We start from the raw sequence: 22002 nt of genomic DNA on the forward strand, positions 1-22002 counted from the left end.
AACCTGAATGCCAGAACGACTGGAACAACCAGAATGACTGGTTGCTATGATGCCCACTGCGGCCAGCAAACCAACCAGCCTAATAGGGGGGCAGCACCTCCTGCCGGTGGGCCTGGCCCCTGATCGCCCCCCCCCCGCCCCCGCAATCGAGGGCAGGGCTAGCCAGCCAACCGCCCACAGCCCCTCCCCAGCACTGGCCCTGCCCGATCAGCCCCCATCAAGGGGGGGCCAGTCAGACCCCACCTGTGCACGAATTTGTGCACCAGGCCTCTAGTATATTATATTTAAGCCTCCACTTGGAAATTCCTTCTCCCCAGTTCTCAATTTCATGCACAGACTCACACATTCTAATGTCCCGAACTCGATTTTGGCAGGAAATCAATAACTAAAGTCATATTTGGTCCTCCGGCCCTGTACTCAGCACCATGGATCATTCATAAACGTACTTGAGTCCCTGCCCTTAAAGGGTTTGCAGTTGGGTTTGGGAACCGTCCAGTGGGCCAGTGAGTGGTTTGTGAGCCTGTGCGTCAGACGGCCTGGATTTGAATCCCAGATCCACCACTTGCCAGCTGTGTGACCTCAGACAGGCGATTTCACCTCTCTGGGCCCGAGTATCTGAAACATGGAGAGGACCACACAGGTGTTTACTCACAGGGCTGTTGTGGAGATTACATCAGATCGCCGTGCAACAGCGTGGGGGTCAGTGCTCCACTGATGCTGGACACTGTTCTCACCTGCGTGCGGCAGCCTGGGCCGCTCAGCGTTCAGAGGGAGATGAGCGTGAGCTGGGAGCGGCAGGAGGGCCTGCCGAGGGAGGGACAATGTAGTCTGGGAGAGGCTGATGGAAAGGGGGCTTTCGGAAGACGATGGGAGCAATGGTTCTCAGCCAGTGGCTGCTCCCCGTGAGGGGACACAAATGTCTGGAGACATTTCTGGTTGTCACAACTCGGGCTGGGCTGGCGGTGCTGCTACGATCTAGTAGGTGGAGGTCAGAGATGTTGCTAATCGTCCTGCACAGGGCAGCCCCACAAGCAAAGAACTATCCAGTCCAAAATGTCCGTGGTGCCAAGGTTAAAAAAACCTTGATCTGGAGGACAGCGAGGATTTGGTGGCAATGGCAAGGCTCTCCAGGAGAGAGGACGGTGAGTTCTGGAAGTCCCGATATGAACTGAGGGTGGGCGGCATTGGGGGGGGGGGGGGTGCCTGGAGGTGTCCCTGTTTCAGTCTTCATATCTCGGGCTGCAAGCTCCTCATTCACCTCCAATTTCAGAACGTACTAAGGATTAGAAGGCTCATCCTGGACCTGGATTTTTAAAAAATATATCTTCATTGATTTCAGAGAGGAAAGGAGAGGGAGAGAGAGAGAGAGAAACATCAATGATGAGAGAGAATCATTGATCAGCTGTCTCCTGCACGTCCCCTACTGGGGACCGAGCCCACAACCCAGGCATGTGGCCTTGACCAGAACTGAACCTGGGACCCTTCAGTCCCCAGGCTGGCGCTCTATCCACTGCAAAACCGGCTAGGGCTGGACCTGGACTTTTGCTGATCTCAGGAAACACTTGGATCAAGCAGAGTGGATTCTCATGCAAAGCTGATGTGGAATTTTCACTTTCTTTCACAACAGATGCCGTCAAACTAAAATGTAAGGAAGAATAAAAACCATTTTATCTGTGTATTCAGAATCACATGCAAGTTACCTTTACAGTTCAGTTTACTATATAGAAATCATTTGGGTGTGGAGGTTTGCGAGGCCACGAGCATCATGTCTGCCTTGAAACCACAACAGAGGGGGACCCCCAGGGTCTCAGGGGCTCAGAGGAGGAGGGACCTGTGCACCTTCTCGCAGTGCAGCTGGGAATGCAGACTCTGCCCTGGGGCTCTGTTCTTGATGCCCAGCATCAAGGGGAGAAAGGGTGACAGATATTGATTAAATAATTGAGAAGGGGAAAATATGACACTTGTTAAAAGTCAAAAGGAAAGTTGGCACTGAACTTCGGAAGTGCCCAAGAGAATTATGTGATTCTCCAGGGGCAAGTATAATTCTAGGCCCTAAAACCATGCTTCATAGCCATAGGGTTCTGGAAAAGAGGGATTTAACATTGATTAACCTAAACATTTCTTTCCTGAAGCCATTGCTATATGCCAGGCACTGTTCTAAACACTAGGGCTGCAGCAGTGAACAGCAGAGCAAAGCAAACCCTCATGGGGCATATACTATATACAGGGGGAGGAGGAGGATAAATAAAACAATGTAGCCCTAACCGGTTTGGCTGAGTGGATAGAGCGTCAGCCTGTGGACTCAAGGGTCCCGGGTTCGATTCTGGTCAAGAGCATGTACCTTGGTTGCAGGCACATCCACAGTAGGGGGTGTGCAGGAGGCAGCTGATCTATGTTTCTCTCTCATCGATGTTTCTAACTCTCTCTCCCTCTCCCTTCCTCTCTGTAAAAAAATCAATAAAATATATTTTTAAAAAACAACAATGTATAATGTTATACCAGACATTAAGTTGAGCATCTACTATGGGTTCATTGTTCCTTATAAATCTCCTCAATTTCATAAGAAACTAAGATAGAAATTCCTTCCCCCAATTTAAGATGGAGAAACTGGAGTTCAAAGAAGGTAAGTGACTCCCCCAAAGCAGACTGACCAATAAGTGGAAGACTCAGGATTTGGACTCAGGATGGCAAGATTTAACCAGTTCATGACAGAAAACACTAAATAACTTCTAGGGAACTTCCTTCCCTGGAGAAAGACTATCTACAAACAAGCGAAGCCCCCTGCAACCATCAGATTTAGTGATGAAGTAATGAAAGCATCCTCCTTGGGGTGAGGACAAGATACGGGCGTCCACTCTCAGCACTTCTATTCCACACCGCATGAGCCGTCTTAGCCCGGACACTGAGGCAAGAAAAGAAAGTCTCGCGGATTGGAAAGGGGAAACTCAAAATATTGTTTATTTTTTAAAAAATATATCTTCATTGATTTCAGAGAGGAAGGGAGAGGGAGAGAGAGATAGAAACATCAATGATGAGAGAGAATTATTGATCAGCTGCTTCCTGCATGCCCCCCACTGGGAATCGAGCCTGCAACCCAGGCATGTTCCCTTGGCTGGAATGGAACCCGGGACCCTTCAGTCTGCAGGCCGAGCTCTATCCACTGAGCCAAATCAGCTAGAGCTCAAAATATTGTTTATTTATGACATGGTGTTGTACAAAGAAAATCCAAAATAATCTACATACTGCTACAATAATATGTGTGCTTAGCCAAGTCACTGAATGAAAGTGATACACTCAGATAAGTTGCATCTCTCTATACCAGCAACAAAAAATAGAAGAAAAAAAACTTATAAAAAGCAATATGATAGGTTGGTAATAGATAAAGGGTATGGGGTTTCTTTTGAGGTGATAAAATGTTCTAAAATGGATTGTAATGATGGTTACACATATCTGTGAATATACTGAAAGCCGTTGAATTGTGCTCTTTAAATGGATGAATTGTATAGAACAGTGGTCGGCAAACTCATGAGTCAACAGAGCCAGAGATCAACAGTACAACGATTGAAATTTCTTTTGAGAGCTGAAAACCGACTTCTGCGCATGGGCCATGAAGTTTCAATCGCACTGTACGTGCGCGCCCGCACGTGGTATTTTGTGGAAGAGCCACACTCAAGGGGCCAAAGAGCCGCATGCAGCTCGCGAGCCGCAGTTTGCCGACCACTGGTATAGAATGTGAACTCTATCTCAAAGAAGCTGTTTTTATAAAAGCTGAAGGGTAGGTCTTGCAGAGGCTCCCCTTCCTATGCTACCCCATCACCAGTAATTAAAAATTCCTTATAAAAATACAAGTTACAAGAGCAGCAAGAACTATCTACTGTCCAGGAATAAATCGAATGAAAACTATGCAAGAACTCAGCACTGAAACTACAAGGCCTTATTGACAGAATTTAAAGACCTAAATAAACTGAGAGGCCATGTTCACAAACGGGAAGACCCATAATTTAATGATATTAGTTCCCAACAAACCTATCTACCCATTCAATATAATTCCAATCAGAATTCCATGAGGTTTATGGAAATAGAACTCAAGTGGATCTGACTCGATGGCCCACTGGGACTGGACACTATAGAAAAAAAACCAAGGTCACAGTAGCACACAGGGTTACAGGCAGCCATGCCTGAAAGACCTTCAAGACCCTTGATCATAAGACCAGGACCCTGGGAAACCCAATTGGAAGTAGAATAATATAAAACATGTTCTCAGTTAAAACAAACCCTTACCTTCCCATGTTTGCAGTAGACACAAGAGAAAAACCATAATTGACCAGATACATTTTTATTTAAACATGAATGGTAGAAAGGACTGGCGTTTATCACTTTCCCCAAGTGGTGTCATTGGGGACATGGCTCCCTGCCTGGGGAAACGGCTCCCTCCCCTTGGGATATAGGAGTGCAGGGATTTCTCTGGCAAGGGCTTGGAAAGTGGGTAAAGAAACCCCTGAGGCCACACACTCATGGGCACCAGCTTGCGTAGTGGCATGGCATTGCAGGAAGCTCTTGACTTGCCCTGAGGTAGCATCTGGGACATGGCCTTGGCCTTGGGCTCTGGAGAATTCTGGGAGGATTGAGCCCTGAAGACAATCGATGGAGTAGACGGTTGCTTCTTCCCTGATGGCAAGTTGGGGAGCATCTGAGAGGCAGGACGGGAGACTGGAAGGGGCCGGGGGTGCAGCACTGCCTTGGTCCTCAGGCTGCACCCACAGAGGCAGAGGTCAGAGGCATGGGATGCAACGAAGCAGGGCTCATTCCTTGATGAGTGAGAGAACAGAGCCCCCAGACTTTCCTCTGCCTCCCTTCTTGATTTCTTAGGGTGCCAGTCTTTCCTAAAAGGGAGAAAATTTAGATCAATTGAAATGAGACTCAGAAGGAAAGCAATAAATACAAGGACAGAGCTCCCCTGCCCTAATACAGTACACACTCTGCCTCTTTATGAGGACTTAGAGATGGATTCGACAACAGGGAATCTCTTCATTTTCTCTAAAGGGGGGAGAGAGGAGAGAGAGAGAGAGAGACAGAGAGGGGGGGGGGGGGGGGGGGTAAGGGAGCTGGTGGCTAGGAATATCAGTGAGCCAGAGGACTTTTTAGGAAAGGGAACAGAGAGTGAAGGACAAGGAGAAGAAGTCCGATTCCTTCAGACTGAAGGATTAATATAAGTGCTGCCAAAGCAAGCACATGGCTGGAGGATTAGAACACCCCCAAAATCCTCTCCCAACACACACCTCTAGTAGGGAATCAGTCAAACTCACTCTTTGGTACAGTTTGGCCTGAGAACTGAAATGCAAGAAAGTCCTGGGGGGAAAGGAAAGATGTAACTGGGGGGAGAGAGGGGTATTCTCTTTTCCCACCTTTTATGGTGTCTTTTTGAGTCCATGGGAGGCCATTTAGTATATATTATTGAAGGCCCCTGTCCCTACTATGATGTCACAAATGTGTTGCCACTAATAAGACCCATAGAACCCTGTGCTGAGTCACTGGGCTGTGGGCCAGTTATTAGGCCCCATGGTGGTCCGACTGGGTGTCCCTGAGGCTTGCATACAATGCTGACGATTTGGGGGCCATTGAAGTCTCTTGAGCAAGTGCCCAACCGTTTCAAAATAGTCACTTAAATAGCATGAAAGATGGATCAGGAGATCAACAGTGGACAGGACTGTCTACACCATTCTCAGGGCCCAGTACAAAATGAAAATGTGGGGACCCTGTTCAAAATTAAGTACAAACTCCAAGATGGTGACAGCAGAGCATTAAACCAGATGTGGGACCTTTCTAAGCTTGGGGCCTTTTTTAAAGCAAGAAACAGAAGCACAACTCACCTTCAATAGAAGTGGAAGGCATCAAAATCCCTGAAACACAATAAGAAACAAAGCAGATGGCAGAATGGCATATGGTATAGTGAAGAGGAGGAAAGTCAAGGAGAAGAAAACCTATTGGTTACACAAAGCCTAGGAGAGAGTCAGAAACGGCAGACACCACGTACTGCAGAAAGCCAAAGTGAGGCAGAGGGCTAGACACGGGGATTGCTTGAGACCCTGTATAAAGAAAAGATCAGTGAGACCACTCTTGGGACCCATCCACCCCTACAACCAGCCAGTTGCACCTCCCCAACCCTGCAGGAGACCTACACTTGTTCGGGGTTATGGAGTTATGAAACACGTGAATCAGGGAGGCTCCAAAATGGGAACATTCAGAGGCCCAGGAAACTCAAAGCAGAATCCACATGGTAAGGAACTCCCTAGATCCTTCCCCATTCAGCTCCAGACACCTGCACAGGACCCTCACCCAGGAGACAGGAGAAGCCTTCTTCTGCCAACACTGGCATTTGGAACTCCCAATAAAAACAGCCAGTGGCCCTGACTGGTTTGGCTCAGTGGATGGAGCGTCGGCCTGTGGACTCAAGGGTCCCAGGTTCGATTCCGGTCAAGGGCATGTACCTTGTTTGCAGGCACATCCCCAGTAGGGGGTGTGCAGGAGGCAGCTGATCTATGTTTCTCTCTCATTGATGTTTCTAACTCTCTGTCCCTCTCCCTTCCTCTCTGTAAAAAATCAATAAAATATATTTTAAAAAAACAAACAGCCGGTGTAGCTCAGTGGTTGAGTGTTGACCTATGAACCAGAAGGTCAGAGCAAATGCCCAGGTTGTGGGCTCAATCTCCAGTGTGGGGCATGCAGGAGGTAGCCAATCAATGATTCTCTCTCATCATTGATGTTTCTATATTTCTCTCTCTCCCCCTTCATCTCTGAAATCAATAAAATTATATTTTAAAAAAAACAAAAACAGCAAGCTGGCCACCTGATCAAAACACACCAGTCCATAAGCCCACCCATGCACTTCCAATCAGAAACATCCAAGAGTAATTAAATATTTGAGGAAAGACTCAAACATTAAAGAAAAAAAATAAAAGAAGAAGGGGAGAACTCAGAGAAAAGAGAAAATTATAGAAAACAACTATTTTTTTCAAATGATAATTCATAGCTTCAGAAAGATAACAATATATTACATTCATGAAACAAAAAACAAGATGCAATGTTTTAAAAAATAAAAAGGAACAGAGAGCAAATTAAAAATGGTTGTGACAGTGTAAAAATCAGCAGCAGGGTTGACAATAAAGTCGATGAAATCTCCTAGAAAGTAGAACAAAAAAGATAAAGTGAGAGATAATAAGCCAGAATAGATAAGAAAAGTACAGGATTTGTCCAGAGGATCAAAACTGACTCCTAGGAGAAAAATAATGAAAGAACTAAAGGAAGAGGAAATTGTAGCAGATTATATTTTCCAAAGATGGCTGCAACATCTCTTATCCCATATACTTTTCTAGAACTTGGCCATGCCCCCATCAGGAGATGGTGTCTAACTCATTTACTCTTGAATCTGGAAAGACTTTTTAGACTATTCATCAGTACAGTGTAGTGTAAGGCAGACTATGCGACTTCTAAAGCTAGGTCATTAAAGGCAGCACTCCTGCTTTGCTTTCCAGAAAAATTGCCCTGGAGCTCTGAGCCACCATGTAACCAGCCACCGGATTGCCTAAGGCTGCCATACTGTGAGGAAGCCCAAACTAGGCCATGTGGAGAGATCACACAGGATACCCTGAGGAGAAAGAGATGCCTCGTAACTTCCCAGCTGCTGCAGTCCCTTCTGTCCCAGCTCCAGCTACCATCTATCTGACTACCCTCTCATGAGAGAAAATCACCTTGCTGAGCTTTTCCCAGATCCATGGAAGGTTATAAAGTAACTGTTGTGGGTTTAGGTCAGTAAGTTTGGGGGTGATTTGTGACACAGCAATAGCTAACCAGAATATTGCCTAAGAGATAAACTGTCGTCTGATGAAAAATATGAGTTGCCAGATTTTAAAAGGCCCATTGAGGATCCAGCATAATTAATGGAGAAAAGACCCATGCTAGGGTACAGTATGTAAAATTTCAGAAAAGAAGGATGAAGTAAAAATCCTAAAAAAAAAATTTTTTTTGTAATGGTGGGAATGAAGGTTATATCAAGTAGGGAAATAATGCAGAACAAATATCAGAATGGCACTGAACTTCTCAAAAGTAACAACAAAAATACAAATCAATGGATCAATTTCTTTGCATTTCTTTGCATTAGGTAGGATATGTTCTGGTAACAACAAATTCCAAAGTTAACACAACAGAAGAGATAAGAAAAGTAAAGGATTTGTCCAGAGGATCAAAACTGACTCCTAGGAGAAAAATAATGAAAGAACTAAAGGAAGAGGAAATTGTAGCAGATTATATTTTCCAAAGATGGCTGCAACATCTCTTATCCCATACACTTAATAGTCCTGGATGGATGTTCATGTAATAGGCAGACTCTTGTCCATGGGACCCAGGCTCCTTCCACATTGTGGCTCAGCCTGCCTGTTGAAGCCCGTGAACCCCTTTTCAGATTATTTTAAAATATATAAAACTCAAGTAGGAAAAATCAAACCAATTCCATGAACAGGCAGATATCAAAATATAAAAAGACAATTTTTATATAGTGACACATATGTGTTTCTGTATTAATTCAATAGCTAACAAGACTACATGTAAAGCATAGGTGATCTAAAGTTACATTTACTCTTTAAAGACATGTCAGTGTGAAGACTGACTACACTTGTGGCCTTCATACTTCTCAATATTAATAAAAGTTAAGATTTCTTGTTTGAATCATTCAGCTTTACAAATCTTTAGTCAACAATGAAAACCGTTCGCCTCCTAACATATATTAACTGACCAACAAATGCAGGAATCACTGGAAAGCAGCATATATATCTGGCTCACCCATGTGAGACTGTGTGACTTCATTTGGTAGCTGAATGCCTCGTCTGCTCAGCATTGGCCAGATCTGTTGCATGTCTGTCAACAGGAAGACTGCAATTATGTGCAACCTAGTAGCCGGTCTAATAACCACTGTAATTCCCGAGTAGTGATGGATGTAATGATATTTTGAGGTATCTGCAATGACTGTAATGTGATATGAAAATATCTATGATTTCTACAGTCGACAAAGTCACGGGTTACTACTGTGGTTTGTTATCTGCATTCGTAATGGAAAGAAATGCTAAATTTCAGTTCAAGGTTAGGGAAAATATATAGTCTTCCATCCAAATTCATACGATCCCCTGAACTTGGATCCATGGACCCCAGGTTAGGACACTTGCTCTGGAGCCTTCCTGTCATATCTGCAGCCAGCCAGTAGAAAGGGAAAGAGCTCAGAAGAAGCCTGCACAGGGGAAGTCCTTATGGGCCAAGCCCCAAAGTGGCACACACTGTTTCCATTCACATTCCACTGAGAGAATTCAGCCACATGGCTATGTCGCCCGGCAAGGGAGACTGGAAACATAACCTTGTCTGTGTGCTCAGGAGGAAGAGAAGACAGATTGCATGCCCAGATAGCAGTCTCTTCCATGGTCAATGCAGGGGGTGTGGCCTTCCTGCCACTCAGAGCACACGCAGTCCCCTTCCCAGGAGGTCAGAGCAAAGCCCACCCAGCTTCTGCCTTCTGCTCGCGGTCCAGTCCTCTAGTGATGTGCAGTCTTTTCCATCAAACGGATGGAATTTCTCTCGGTCCAAACACTTAGGCACTGGGTCCCACGCTCCAACCCTGCACACACCCAAAATATAGGATAATTGCAATAAAGATTCAGAAACACAGGCAGCCGTGGGCCATCACAATGATGGAGCCCTGCTGGGATTCCCGGCCTTGGCAATGGAGGAGGTTACCTCACAGGACTCAGTAACTTCTCTCTAGGAGGAACTTCCATTGTCTTCCATGATCCTCTCTCTGCCCTCTGGGAAAATTTCCCTTGTCTGTTATCTCCTGTGGCCACACTTAAAGTGGTTATTGGGAAGATTTCCTTTTTTTTTTTTTTTTTTGGGGGGGGGGGGGGGTGTCCAAGTGTTTTAAAGTTGTTGTTTTTAGGCCACGGTTGTGGTTTCCTTGGAATTTAATTTCTTCCTTCAAATAGATTTCCAATCTACTTGCTTCCCATTGGCTACATGTATCAGTGACCACATTCCAAGTTCCCTGGTTATGGCTCTTAAATTTGTTTGCTTGTTTGTTTGTTTGTTTGTTTGTTTTCTGCTTCTTTGGCCCCTGCAGATCCCTATATGTCAAACTAACAACGCCGCCTGTAGCAAAGGGCTGTTGGAGAGCCAACACCCTTAACCTGGTCTTACAGCAGAGAGGAGTCCCTTTGTTTAACTGAAATGACTTCCCTGTCTTCGGTCTTCGGGACTCCAAGGTGTATTCAGTCTCATCACCTCCTCTGGGTGGGAGGGGTGGAGGGTGGCGGGTTCAGAAATGGTTTCTTCAACCCTTAATCTCTATGTGCAAACAGCCCAGTGCTTTCCTGAGCTCACCTTTTCCTGGTTAAGTGAAGTGAGCATCTGACAATAAACAAACCCTGCCTGTCTGCCTCCCAGTCTCTTCCACTATAGGCACAGTCTTGGTAGGATACTCAGTTACCTCTGGTATCACTTTTACCAAATGCTTTTGTCCCAGTAAAGCAGGTATCTCCAACTCTCCATCCCATTGTATCTGCTTTCTCACCACCTACTCCTAGCCAGTGCCCCTTATTTTAGTTTTTATGATGACATCACCCCACTCCTAGAATCGATTTCTGTGTTAGAGCAGGTTTAGACGGCATAATAGGTAGACCCTAACATTTCACTGGTTTAACCAATGGGTGTTTATTTTTAGCTCACACAACATGCTTGGGTGGGTTGTTCAGGGCAGAGCAGTTTTCCGTGCGATTATTCCGGAACTGGCATTCTTTTCACCTCATGGCTCTGCAAACCCCTAGAATTTCGTTTTCATTGTCTCCATTCATCTTGGCAGACGGGAAGGGGGCCATGGAGGAGCATGCATAGGAGGATTTGAATGGGCCAGGTCTGGAATGTCAATTTCCATTAAAGGGAAGTTAATCACTATGGACAAACTTTACTGGAAAGGAAGCTGGAAATCGTCATCTAATTGTATGCCCAAGATTTTAGTAGACAGCAAGTAATCTCTGCCATGGTTATGTTCAACCTAGGCTTCTAGAGCCACCCAAGTTATCAGTCACATATGTGATGCTAAAAGACAGTTTCAGATATACAAAATCTCAAAAATACATCTTCCAATGACTCTCTCTCAGAAAGCCACTAGAGGAATTAAATCAAAAGAAGAAGAAGGAGGAGGAGAAAGAGGAGGAGAAGAAGGAGGAGGAGGAAGAGGAGGAGAAGGAGGAGGAGGAGGAGGAGGAGGGAAGATGGGATCCAGAAAACAAGGAATGACAATTGTATAGACCTAGGAAGCCTTTAGTCCATATCAGAGCAGAAGTTGGAGGGCTCGGAAAAGCTGATAAATTATATAACAGTGTGATAGAGTAAAAAAATAAAATAAGGTACATCTTGTAGAAAATTGTTGAAGGATGGGGAAAATTTAGAATATCAACGAAAACAAAATGTTTTAAAATGAAATAGTTACCAAATTTAGGAAAATATTTTTACTATAAAAGATAATTCATCATAAAACATTATTAGCTCAGCAGTGAGCAATCCTGGCATAACTATAAAATTGAAACCAATGATGACGGACGTAACCAAAAATTGAGATGTAATTAGGAGGGTTTGGAAAAGGGATATCAGAGAGCTAAACTCCTCAGAATGAGATTTATATTCATCAGGATGGACTACGTTATTCCATAGTGACTATCCCAAAATCTAATTGGCATAATATAACAGAAGTTTATGTCTTACAATACACTCCTCACCTGGGTTGCCAGTGTGAGAAATGGCTCACCTGTCTGAATTTCAAATGACAGACTGGGAAACAGAAGCATGGCGAAAATGAGACTTTTAATAACACTCTTGAGAGCAGGCGTCCATTGTACGGCACACACGTGGAGCAGGGAACATAGCCTATTTATTTAGTCCCTCCTCCGGTTCCTCATTGGCTGAGTACTATTTGGTCACCTGTTTCCTAATACGTAGCTTAGGTCTTGCTGTCTCCCATTGGGCCATTTAAAACATTGGGCTGAGACCTTTCTAGCTGTCTTCACCTCCCCTGTTTAGCTGAGGCAGATGCTACATCCACCAAATTGGCCCTCGGGCGCAGTTCTTTGTTCCTACATCCTCTTCCCTCCGCCCCTTGTTCTGCTTGCCCTGGGGAAATTCAGCAAATTCCTTCAGAAGCCAACATGCTGGAGATGGATCACAGAGGTCCATTTCTGACAACAGTGGTCCTGCTCCATACGGTCATTCAGGGACTCAGTCAGAGGTTTTGTGTCACCTTGAAGCTACACCATCCAGAGCATCTGTCATCTTCAGTCCCATGGTAGGGAAGAAAGATTAGAGAAGCATGTTTGAGCTTTCACTGTCTCAGGAGTGATACTCATCACTTCCTCTTACAAGTTCACTGGCCGGAAACCGTCAACGTGTCCCGGTCTCACCAGTAGGAGGCTGAGAAGTACAGTCTTCCATGGGCTCTGAAGGGGAGAAGGATTGGCAATGTTCACTGTTTACAAAACAAGCTAAGATGAATGAATCAAGACACAGCATGAGAATCATATTATTTTTAAATATGGAAGTAAATACCAGAACATGTTGAAAAGCTACCAGACAAAGCACAAAAGTTCGAGAGTGGTGCCTCCGGTGAGCCGGGCAGGTAGCCAGCACAGGGGGTGAAGCAGGGCGAGGCGCGGGAGGCTGCTGGGTTGTGTTGCAAGCTTTTTCGCATTGTTTGACTTTTTAAACTCTCTGCATGCGTTGTTTTTATTAAATTATATACAACTTGTTTTTTTAAGCTGGTTGAAAAATAAAGACTGGAGCCAGGAAGAGGGTCACAAACATGCCCTCCGTTACCCCATCTGGAATCATAACGGAGGTCACTGTTGGACACTGGGCAGTGGTTTGCAGAACCTCCATCCTCCCCGGCTGCTCCAAGGCTACCAGGTGGACCTGCTTCCCTGGGGCTCTCTACCAACGTTCACCCCCACTCCCATGTCCAAAGGTTCTTCTCTTGGTGAAGACGAATACAAAATACCAGGTGAAAAGCTCTCACGCATTCTCATCTATCAGTAAAACCCCTCGGCCCAAGGTTTTTCAATTTGTCCTGACAATTTCTTCTCTTTAATTTTCGTTCTGAAAACTTACATGAGGGATCTTCCCTAGGAGGAGTTTCTATTCCCCCCTTTTTGTCCTTGTGACACACTCTTCTTTATAAATGTTCTGTTGACACCAAGGCTTTCCAGGACACTCCTCTGCCAGTCCTGGGGATGTCTCCTCCTTCCACGCCGCCCGCCCCCACCACCACCACACAATGGCCTGATAGCATCTACGAGGTAACATTTCATCACACAGCACCCTTCATAACTTCCTTTTGTCTTCTTAGCTAAATATCTCGGGCCCTTTCCATTCTGTCCCATCCCCTTTTCCACCCAGATCCTTCCCTGCCTCCACACTGCCCATGCTCCAGCCACACCCCTCTACTGGCCCTTTCCAGGAACCTTGGGGCTCCCTTCCTGGAATGCCCTTCACCTGCTGGGTGCATCTCACTCAGATTAGGGAACCTTCCCAGATTCCTGGCAGAGGTGGAGGAAGGGGAAAAAATGGGTGGTGTGAGTTCAACACGCACTTAGTAATTCTAACATTGGGAAAGTCACTCAGCTTCTCAGAGCTTCCGTTTCTCAGCTGAAATGTCGGTCTGGGTCACCTTTAACATCTCCTTCAGGTCTATTACTAGCCATGCTCCCTATCTCCTCACCATGAAAGCTACATTGAATTATAACTTAGTTTTTAAGAGCATAGTTTCTGGACTAGAGCCAAACAAACTGGGTTCAAATCCCAGCTCTACTACTTACTAGCTGTGCGATCTTGAACAAATTACTAAACCTCTCTGTGCCTTATTTTCTCACTATTTATTTATTTTTTTAAAAATGTTTTTATTGATTTCAGAGAGGAAGGGAAAGGGAGAGAGAGATAGAAACATCAATGATGACAAAGAATCATTGATTGGTTGCCCCCTGCATGCCCCCTCCTGGGAATTGAGCCCACAACTTGGGCATGTGCCCTTAACCGGAACCAAATCCAGGACCCTTCAGTCAGCAGGCCGACACTCTATCCACTTAGCCAAACCGGCTAGGGCCTCACTATTTAATGGGAGATAATAATAGTGGTTTTCATAGGGTTGTGAAAATTAAATTATATATAATTTATATACATATATATTAGAGCATATATGTTACATATATGAATATATCGTGATATACATTAAGTGCTCTCTAACAGCTCTAATAAGCCTTACTAATTATTATCATCAGTCTCCAACACCAAACTCAGCAATTTGAGGAACGGGCCCACATCCCCTTTCTCTCTAAATCCTCAATGCCTAAGACTTTGCCCAGAATGTATTAAAAACTCAATTTTTCCCCCAAAGAAAGGACAAAATTGGATAAACTGCAACTGTATCATTTGAATTAGGTTTCAAGAGCTTCGCCCAACGTCCTTGAACTGTCTTCCCTTTCCACCAAACATGCCTGGCTTTTCACTCAACGTTGAGAGACTTGAGGGTAGAGATGAGGAGAGGAGCAGAGCTTGTCTTAAGCTTCTGCAGGCCAGTCCCTAGCCCTGAGACCTCCATAGGTGTAAACATCTAGGGATTTAAGAGACTGAAGAAAATGCGTCTTGGAGGGCTGGGAGTGGCTGAACAGCTAGCACAGCCAGGAGCTCCCGGGAGACCAAGCGTGCACCGCTCTGTGGGAGACCCAGGGAGACTGGCCCTCCCTGCCATGTACAAAAGTCAGGCTGCACCTGTACTCCAGGCCACTACCTGGAGATGGAGGACACTAGGGAGGGAGGGCGGGGCGGGAGGGAGAAAGGCTCCCGGACAGCCTGGCAAGCATTGCCCAGGCAGAGGTGGTAAAAGCCATAGAAGTACAGGTCAGAATCAAAGAGAATGGGAGTCAATGGGGAGAGAGGAGGGCTGGGAATTGGTGAGAGGACCCAGGGAAGGCACGGGGAGGGGGCAGGTCTCAGGAAAGGCTGGGGCTTAGGTGAGTAATCCCGACTGAGACAGGCACCTCTGCCCATTATATCTGTTGCAGGTTATTTAATCAAGAGCTGCCAAAGTGACTGCAATTTCATTGCTAATGTACCAGCGTCTCACTGGTATCTGCATCTTAACCTCGTTGCTGGGGCTCCGAAGGCCCTTCCCACCCGCTCCCAGCCCGATGTCGCCCTGCAGCCACTGGGGCAGAGCGTCCCATTTTGCTAGAATGTCACCCATTTATCAAAGGACAGAATTAGCACCCCACCCCCACCCCATTCGTCAGGCAGAGCCTTCTTCTTTCTAATTTCAACTTGGCAATGGCTCCATCATTAACCTACAGAAATATCCTCCCCGGTCTCCCGCACACCATGCTGCTTCCCCCATGTTTTCCCGCAGTTCACTCCGGATTCTCTTTTTCTCCGGGGCTGTGAAGCTTACAACTTCTTCCATCTTCAGATCTTTATATGTGGATAGAAGAAATCCCTTTCCCCATTCCTATCTGACGAGGAATGGGAGTGCAGGGGCGGCAATGGCGAGTGAGGGCGAAGGGGCCGCTCTCCAGGACAAGGGAAGACTGGGAGCCATTTTGAAGGAACATCCAGAAGGCAAGGAGGGAGTGGCAGGAGCTTTGAGCTCAGAGTCAAGAAACCTGGGGCCAGGACCTCATTCTGTCACTCACTCAACCGTTGACCTTGGGAAAGTCAACTTCTCTCTGGACCTCAGTTTCCCTGCCTGAAAAGAGAGGGGTGGATAAGATCAGGGGTTTGAGGACTCAGGAAACCCCTGAGGTCAGCAGGCCACCCAAATGAGTGGTGGTGGCCAATTGGGAGGTACATGTCCAACTAAAGGCATTCAAATGTTTGAAAATCCAGATTCCTCTGCCAAAATAAGATCTGCTGGACAAACGAGGCCCAAGAAGCATCAGTTTGCTGCCTCCAGAGAGTCCTCCAAGGCCCTTTCCGCTGTGACATTCTGCCATCTAATCGTCTGCACAAACAGGACCCTCTTGCAAGTGCATTAAGTAGATAGGCATGAATTCAGGAAACAGGCCTCCTGCCCACCCCTCCCCACCCCTAGAACACAACTGATTTACTGTCTGCAATTCCTTGGGGGGAAAAATTGGCTGGTTAAACTATGTCCACAAATTATTTGACACCCCTCCCTTCAAAAATTGAACCTAACTCCCTTCCCCTTGTGTGTAGGTTGGGCTTAGTTATTGTTTCTAACAAATAGAAAATGTTGGGCGTGATAGCATGGGACTTCTGAGACTAAGTCATAAAAGGCATCATAGCTTCCTCTTCCTTTTCTTCCTTCTCTCTCTCTCTCTCTCTCTCTCTCTCTCTCTCTCTCTCTCTCTCTCCTCACTCTCTCTGGAGGAAGCCAGTTGTCATGTCATGAGGACAAAGAGCAACCCTATGGAGAGGCCCACGTGGTAAGAACTGAGGCCCCCTGCCGACAGCCTTGTGAGGAGCCATCCTGGAAGTGGGCCCTCCAGCCCCGGACAAGCCTTCAGATGACTGTAGCCCTGGCCGACAGCGTAACTGCGAGCTCATGAGACCTTCATCCACAATGACCCACTGAGTCAGTCACTCAAATTCCTGACCCACACAAATTGTGATATAATAACTACTTGTTGTTTTAAACTGCTAAGTTTGGGAGTAATTTGTAACATAGCAATAGATGATAAATACTTTAAGAAACAAAATCCCCACTCTACCGTGAGACATAAGACATAAATCCACATACCTAGGGGAGAGCAAAAGACCACCAGTGGGCACCAAGAGTGAGGAGAAGAGAGGAAAGGTGTGCTACAGGAGCTGAAGACAAGTTCTGCTGGCTTTATAATTTGTTCTAACCCAAACACTGGAATTATCAGAAGTAAATTAATTATTAGTAACGAGGTGTTGAGCTGCATCATAAATTATCACTCAGCTCCACCTAACTTACACTGCCTGCTGGACCCCTTAACTCAGATGTCACCTCAACCTTAACCCATCCCGGTCTCAGCCATTTCTACCCACCCCCACCCCCGCCCTCAGTCTCCATGTCTCAACCCTATAAACCAGGGCACCAACTATGTGTCTAGGGCCTAAGGCAAAGAGTGAGCCACCTCAAGCTCCAACTTCACCCCAAGCCGTAGATTTCACGTGAACTATTTCACCAGTTTAATAACAGCAAAGAAGATAGGGAGAGAAGTGGTTCTCTAAATTTTCAAGAATACTTCTCTTTCTTCAAGGACATGCATATCTGTCTTCCCACATGTTCTGGTTATCTACTACTATGTAACAAGCCACCCTAAGACTCACAGGTTTAAAACAACGCAATCCTTTATTTTGCTCATTAATCTAGAGTTTGCATGAGCCTCACAGGACAGCTCCTCTCTGCTTCAAAATATCTGGAGTCCCAGCTGGGAGGAGCCTTATGGCTGGAGGCTGGACAGCTGGAGGCTGGCCCGAAAGGTATGCTGAAGCTGGCTGGTACCAGCCTGCAACAGCCATTTGTTAAATATTCAGAAAGTTTTGCAAGCCAGTTATTATACCATTCGTAGCTTGACATTAGCCCTGGTGGGAGTAGTTACAACCAGAAATCAACAACCACTATAAACCAGGGTACCTTTTTTTTTTTTTTTATGAGAGCAGGTTTATCAGCATACCACCACTGTTAGCCAGAGATCCACCCATCTCTCTCTCCCCACCACACAGCCGGCCAGCGTGGACTCCTTCACACCCTGGAAATCTCAGGATAATCAGGCTTCTTACGGGTGGTTGGCTTCCTTCAGAGGAGTGTCCCAAAAGATCCAATCAGAAGCTACACAAGGCTGCCTAAGCCCTAGCCTCAGAAGTCCCAGAATGTCACCTCTCTCACATTCTCTTGGTTATGCAAATCACTACTACCAACCAGATTCAAGGAAAGAGATTAGACTCCGCCTTTCTATGGGAGGAGCAGCAAGAGGGTGTGGCCATCTTTAGTCTATGGCTGCATAGCAAGGGAGACTTGGGTATAGCAGAAGGCTACTGAACTAGACATCGGAAGAATCAAGTCCAATCCCTACTTCTACATGTTTGCCTTCAGCAAGTCTTTTAATTTTCTTGAACCTCCTTTTCTTTGCATATTAAACTAAAAGGAAAAAGAGAGAGAGAAAGGAGCAGCAATAACTTTTATTCTGTCTCCTCAAGGTTTTCATTGGGAGCAAGTAAGATCATTTTAACATACCTTCATATAACATAGTGCCATCAAAACTTAAGGTTTTATTGCAATTGTTTTTTTCATATATGTACTTTAATTAGGATGACCACATAATTCATAGTTCAAACCAGGACACTTCGCAGAGTGACAGGGAGTGCTGTTAAAAATTATGTAACTGATAGGCCTGGCCGTGGTTAGAGCATTGGCCTGCACACCGGCGGGTATCTGGTTTGATTTCCAGCCAAGGGCATGTACCTGGGTTGCAGGTCCGATCCTGCCCCTGGTCAGGGTACATGTGGGAGGCAACCAATCGATGTGTCTCTGTCATATCAATGTTTGTCTCTCTCCATCCCCTCTCTGCTCCTCCCTCCTCCCTTCCACTCTCTCTAAAATCAATGGAAAAAATATCCTCCCTCCTTGGGTGAGGATTAAAAAATAATGATAATTAAAATTATGTAACAGGTGGAATTAAAACTGCCCCCAGCAAACCAGCTTGCACGGTCACCCAGCAATGATAAGTGAGCCAGTTTTCAGAGAAGAAACTGAGTAATGTGATCAGGGCCACCTTTCCCAGTGGTGAGCATTTAGTAGGTAGAAAATAAGGAAACATTCTGGGAAGAATTTAGCAAGTCAGAGAGCCGGCTGAAAACCTTTGATGGAATAAAGCAGACTATAAATAGATATCTAAAGTAAAAATGAAATTCAGAAATCTCTTTTTTCCTCAACTTCAAATCCTTTCTCTATTCCCAGTGTTAAGCAGACTATCAGGTCTCCTATTCAACTCCTTGTTCTCACCCCCATCCAGTCATTTCTCCCCTGTGTTCCCCTCTCCCAGAGAATCCTATCAAGAATGCACAATTTCTCACCCTGGCCAGTAGCTCAGTTGGTCAGTGTGTCATCCTGATACGCAAAGGTTTGCAGGTTTGATCCCTGGTCAGGGCACATACAAAAATCAACCAATGCATGCATAAGCATAAATAAGTGGAACAACATATCTGTCCCCCTCTCTCTCTCAAGCCAATAACTTAAAAAAAAAAAAAAATGAACGCACAATTTCTTGTATCATTCCCTGGCATAAACCCTTTAATGAGTCTTCCTCACCTACTATTAACTCCAAGCATGGAACAAGCTTGCTGTGGTCTGGCCCTCCTCCGACCTCTCTCTCCAGCCTCCTCTCCTGCCTCCTCTGACCTCACACTTTATTTACATTCTAGAAATTCCAAAGAACTTTTATCTCTTGGCATGCAGCGGTGGGGTTTATGCTGTGATGTCTCTCTCTGCCATCCTTTCAGCCTGGAATGTTCTTTTTGTTTATTTTGCCTCTGCAGCCACTCAGGGGTCAGCTCCTCAAGGAGGTCTTTCTAGATGCCCAAGGCCAGGGACAATGCCCCTCACCCCCACCCCCAGTGCAAACATCCTGGGTACACCTCTGGCCTTGGAATCCTGGGATGGTTAAGGATACAGACTTGAGGCCCAGACTTCCTGGGGTCCAATCCCAATTGATCTTGGGTAAAGGATTTAAACAAGTTTTCCTATCTGTAAAATGGGTTTAACAGGACTCGCCTCTTGGGATTGTTATGAAGATTAACTGTGTTATTATAATACATGCATCACTTAATACAGTGCCCGGCACATAGAAAGTACTCAGTGCATAGCAGTCATCCTCTTTGGATGTGGCCAGCATCTGGCACCCATGGGTCTGACTCCCATCTGCATCCTGGAAGATTCTATAAGTGTTGGCTGAAATGAACCAAGTTTGGAAGCTCCTGGAGAACTTCAGGGAGACTTGCTGCTCCAGGGGGGAAAGACTAGAAGTCAGTAAGTGGCAAAAAGACAGAAGAAGGTGGAGGAGGAGGAGGAAGAGGAGGAGGAGGAGGAGGAGGAGGAGGAGGAGGAGGAGGAGGAGGAGGAAAGAGAAAAGAAGAAAGGAGGAGAAAGGGGAATGAGGGGGAGGGGGAACCAAAGAAAGACTAGAGGTTGAGAGTGGGCTAATATAATAGGGAGACCCTGAAACCTCATTCTCTCCTGGGAATGGGGTGACGGCCATAGGAAAATGGCCTGCCCTTTGCACAAAGCCAGGCTCCTCCTCCTTCAGAATCCCTAGGAAAACTCAGCTCTGGCCTCTCTGGCTCTGCTGCCCTGGCCTTTTCGCTGTTTGTCCTCCTCCCAGCCTGTTCCTCAGGTGGCTCTCCTCGGACACCCCGCCTCCAGGACAGCGCATAAGCCCTAACCACAGAAGGAGACGAACTGCGAACTGCGTAAAGCCCCACGCTTTTGTCTTCTCACCCTAAATCGGGGGCCGGGGGGTGGGGGTGGGGGTGGGGTTGGTTGGAGGTTTTTCCCTCCAATTTCAACTTCCCTTTCCCTGGCCTCACATTTCTAAATACACCCAAATGAAGATTTTATGAGCAAAACAAGTTATACATAAACCATTTCTACATTCCTAAACTGACAAAGTGATTTAACTTTGGAAAGGGCACTTAAAGTCTAAGTATTACATAGGCTTCTAAATTTCCTCAAATTTCCACTTTAGAAAAAGAAAGGATTTTGAACCGCCCCAGAACTCCCAGACATTGTCCTGCTCTGGGCCGACCCTGAGCACAGGCTGTGTCCATGAGGCGGCCTGTCCCTGCAGGAGCGCCCAGGCGCTGAGGAGGCCAAGGCCTCACCTGGCCCTTGGCGTCCAGACACTACAGCTACGCCCCACACCCCACACCCGGTGCCCACCTTCAACCTCTGTGTGAAGAAGCGGGCACAGCAGCTGGAGTCTCCTCTGCAGAGTCCAGCTCCCAGAGGCTAAACATCTGGGCAGCTGCCAGGGGCTCAGCTCCTCCAGCTCTTCTCCAGTTTAGTGACCTGAATGCCCCTCTCTCCCCAGTCTTCTTGGCACAAAACTGGCTGCCTTGTGGGGAAATGACACCCCGTAAAGGGCTCCCCTGGGTCAAGGGAGAGCATGAGAGAAGCCAGTCGCTCGCCCAGGGTCCTGTTCCAAAAGCTCTTGAATCCAGGGGTGGGGCCAGAATGAGAGGGTGACAGCTGGTCCTGACCTCACAATTGATGACAGGAGATGGTCAGTCAGGGGGTGAAATGGGGACCAAGCAGGCAGGACTAGACGTGGGTGTCACAGTCGTCCCTCCCGCTTCCCCCGCTGTGATTTGGGCATGAGAGGCCTTTGGATGAGAGGCTTGGAGCTCTAGAGAGCCTCCTTCCTGGGTCTGAACCTGGCTCTCCCACCCGCTGGCTGTGTCCTTGGGTAAACTTCCTACCCCAAGCCTACATCCTCACCTACAAATGGGGATGATAATAACAGTGCCATACAGTGGTTTTACTGTGGGGATGAAATACAAAAGGACACAATCTAGAGCTTGACATACAGGAAGTGCTCAGTAAATGTTGCAACCATTACTGTGATTCCCAAGGTGTGGGATCCCCTGGAACAACAAGGACCAGCCGCTAAGCCAGCACCTGCCTTCCCACCACACCACTGCCCCTATCGCCGAGGCAGGTGTCCGGTCCGCTCCATCTCACCAGCGCCTCCAGAAATTCAGGCGGACCTTCCCGCTGGCCACCCCCCGGCCCCATCCAGGACCCCCAGTCTCACCAGCACCAGGTACCCACCCTGTCTCCTTGCCCCCTTCCACCCTGGCTCAGAGAGAGAATTCTGGCCAGGACCCCAGAGACATCCCCCCAACTCCCCAACTCCAAGAAAGGGGGGTCCAACAAGGCAGAGC

The 22002-nt window shown here is 46.6% G+C and overlaps 1 long non-coding RNA gene across 2 annotated transcripts; it reads right to left on the reverse strand.

The window, feature by feature from the left end:
- Nucleotides 1-4320: 4320 nt before the first annotated feature.
- LOC114228847 (uncharacterized) lies at nucleotides 4321-21273 on the reverse strand. Of its 2 annotated transcripts, none has more exons than XR_008557255.1 (2): nucleotides 20999-21273; nucleotides 4321-4883 (listed from the first exon to the last, which is right to left on the reverse strand). It is a non-coding gene; the product is annotated as an uncharacterized LOC114228847 (long non-coding RNA). The 2 variants fall into 2 exon arrangements; XR_003614966.2 differs by lacking the exon at nucleotides 20999-21273 and adding an exon at nucleotides 5406-5602.
- Nucleotides 21274-22002: the final 729 nt, after the last annotated feature.

Source organism: Eptesicus fuscus, chromosome 10 (assembly GCF_027574615.1).
Source record: "Eptesicus fuscus isolate TK198812 chromosome 10, DD_ASM_mEF_20220401, whole genome shotgun sequence".
Taxonomy (NCBI): Eukaryota; Metazoa; Chordata; class Mammalia; order Chiroptera; family Vespertilionidae; genus Eptesicus; species Eptesicus fuscus.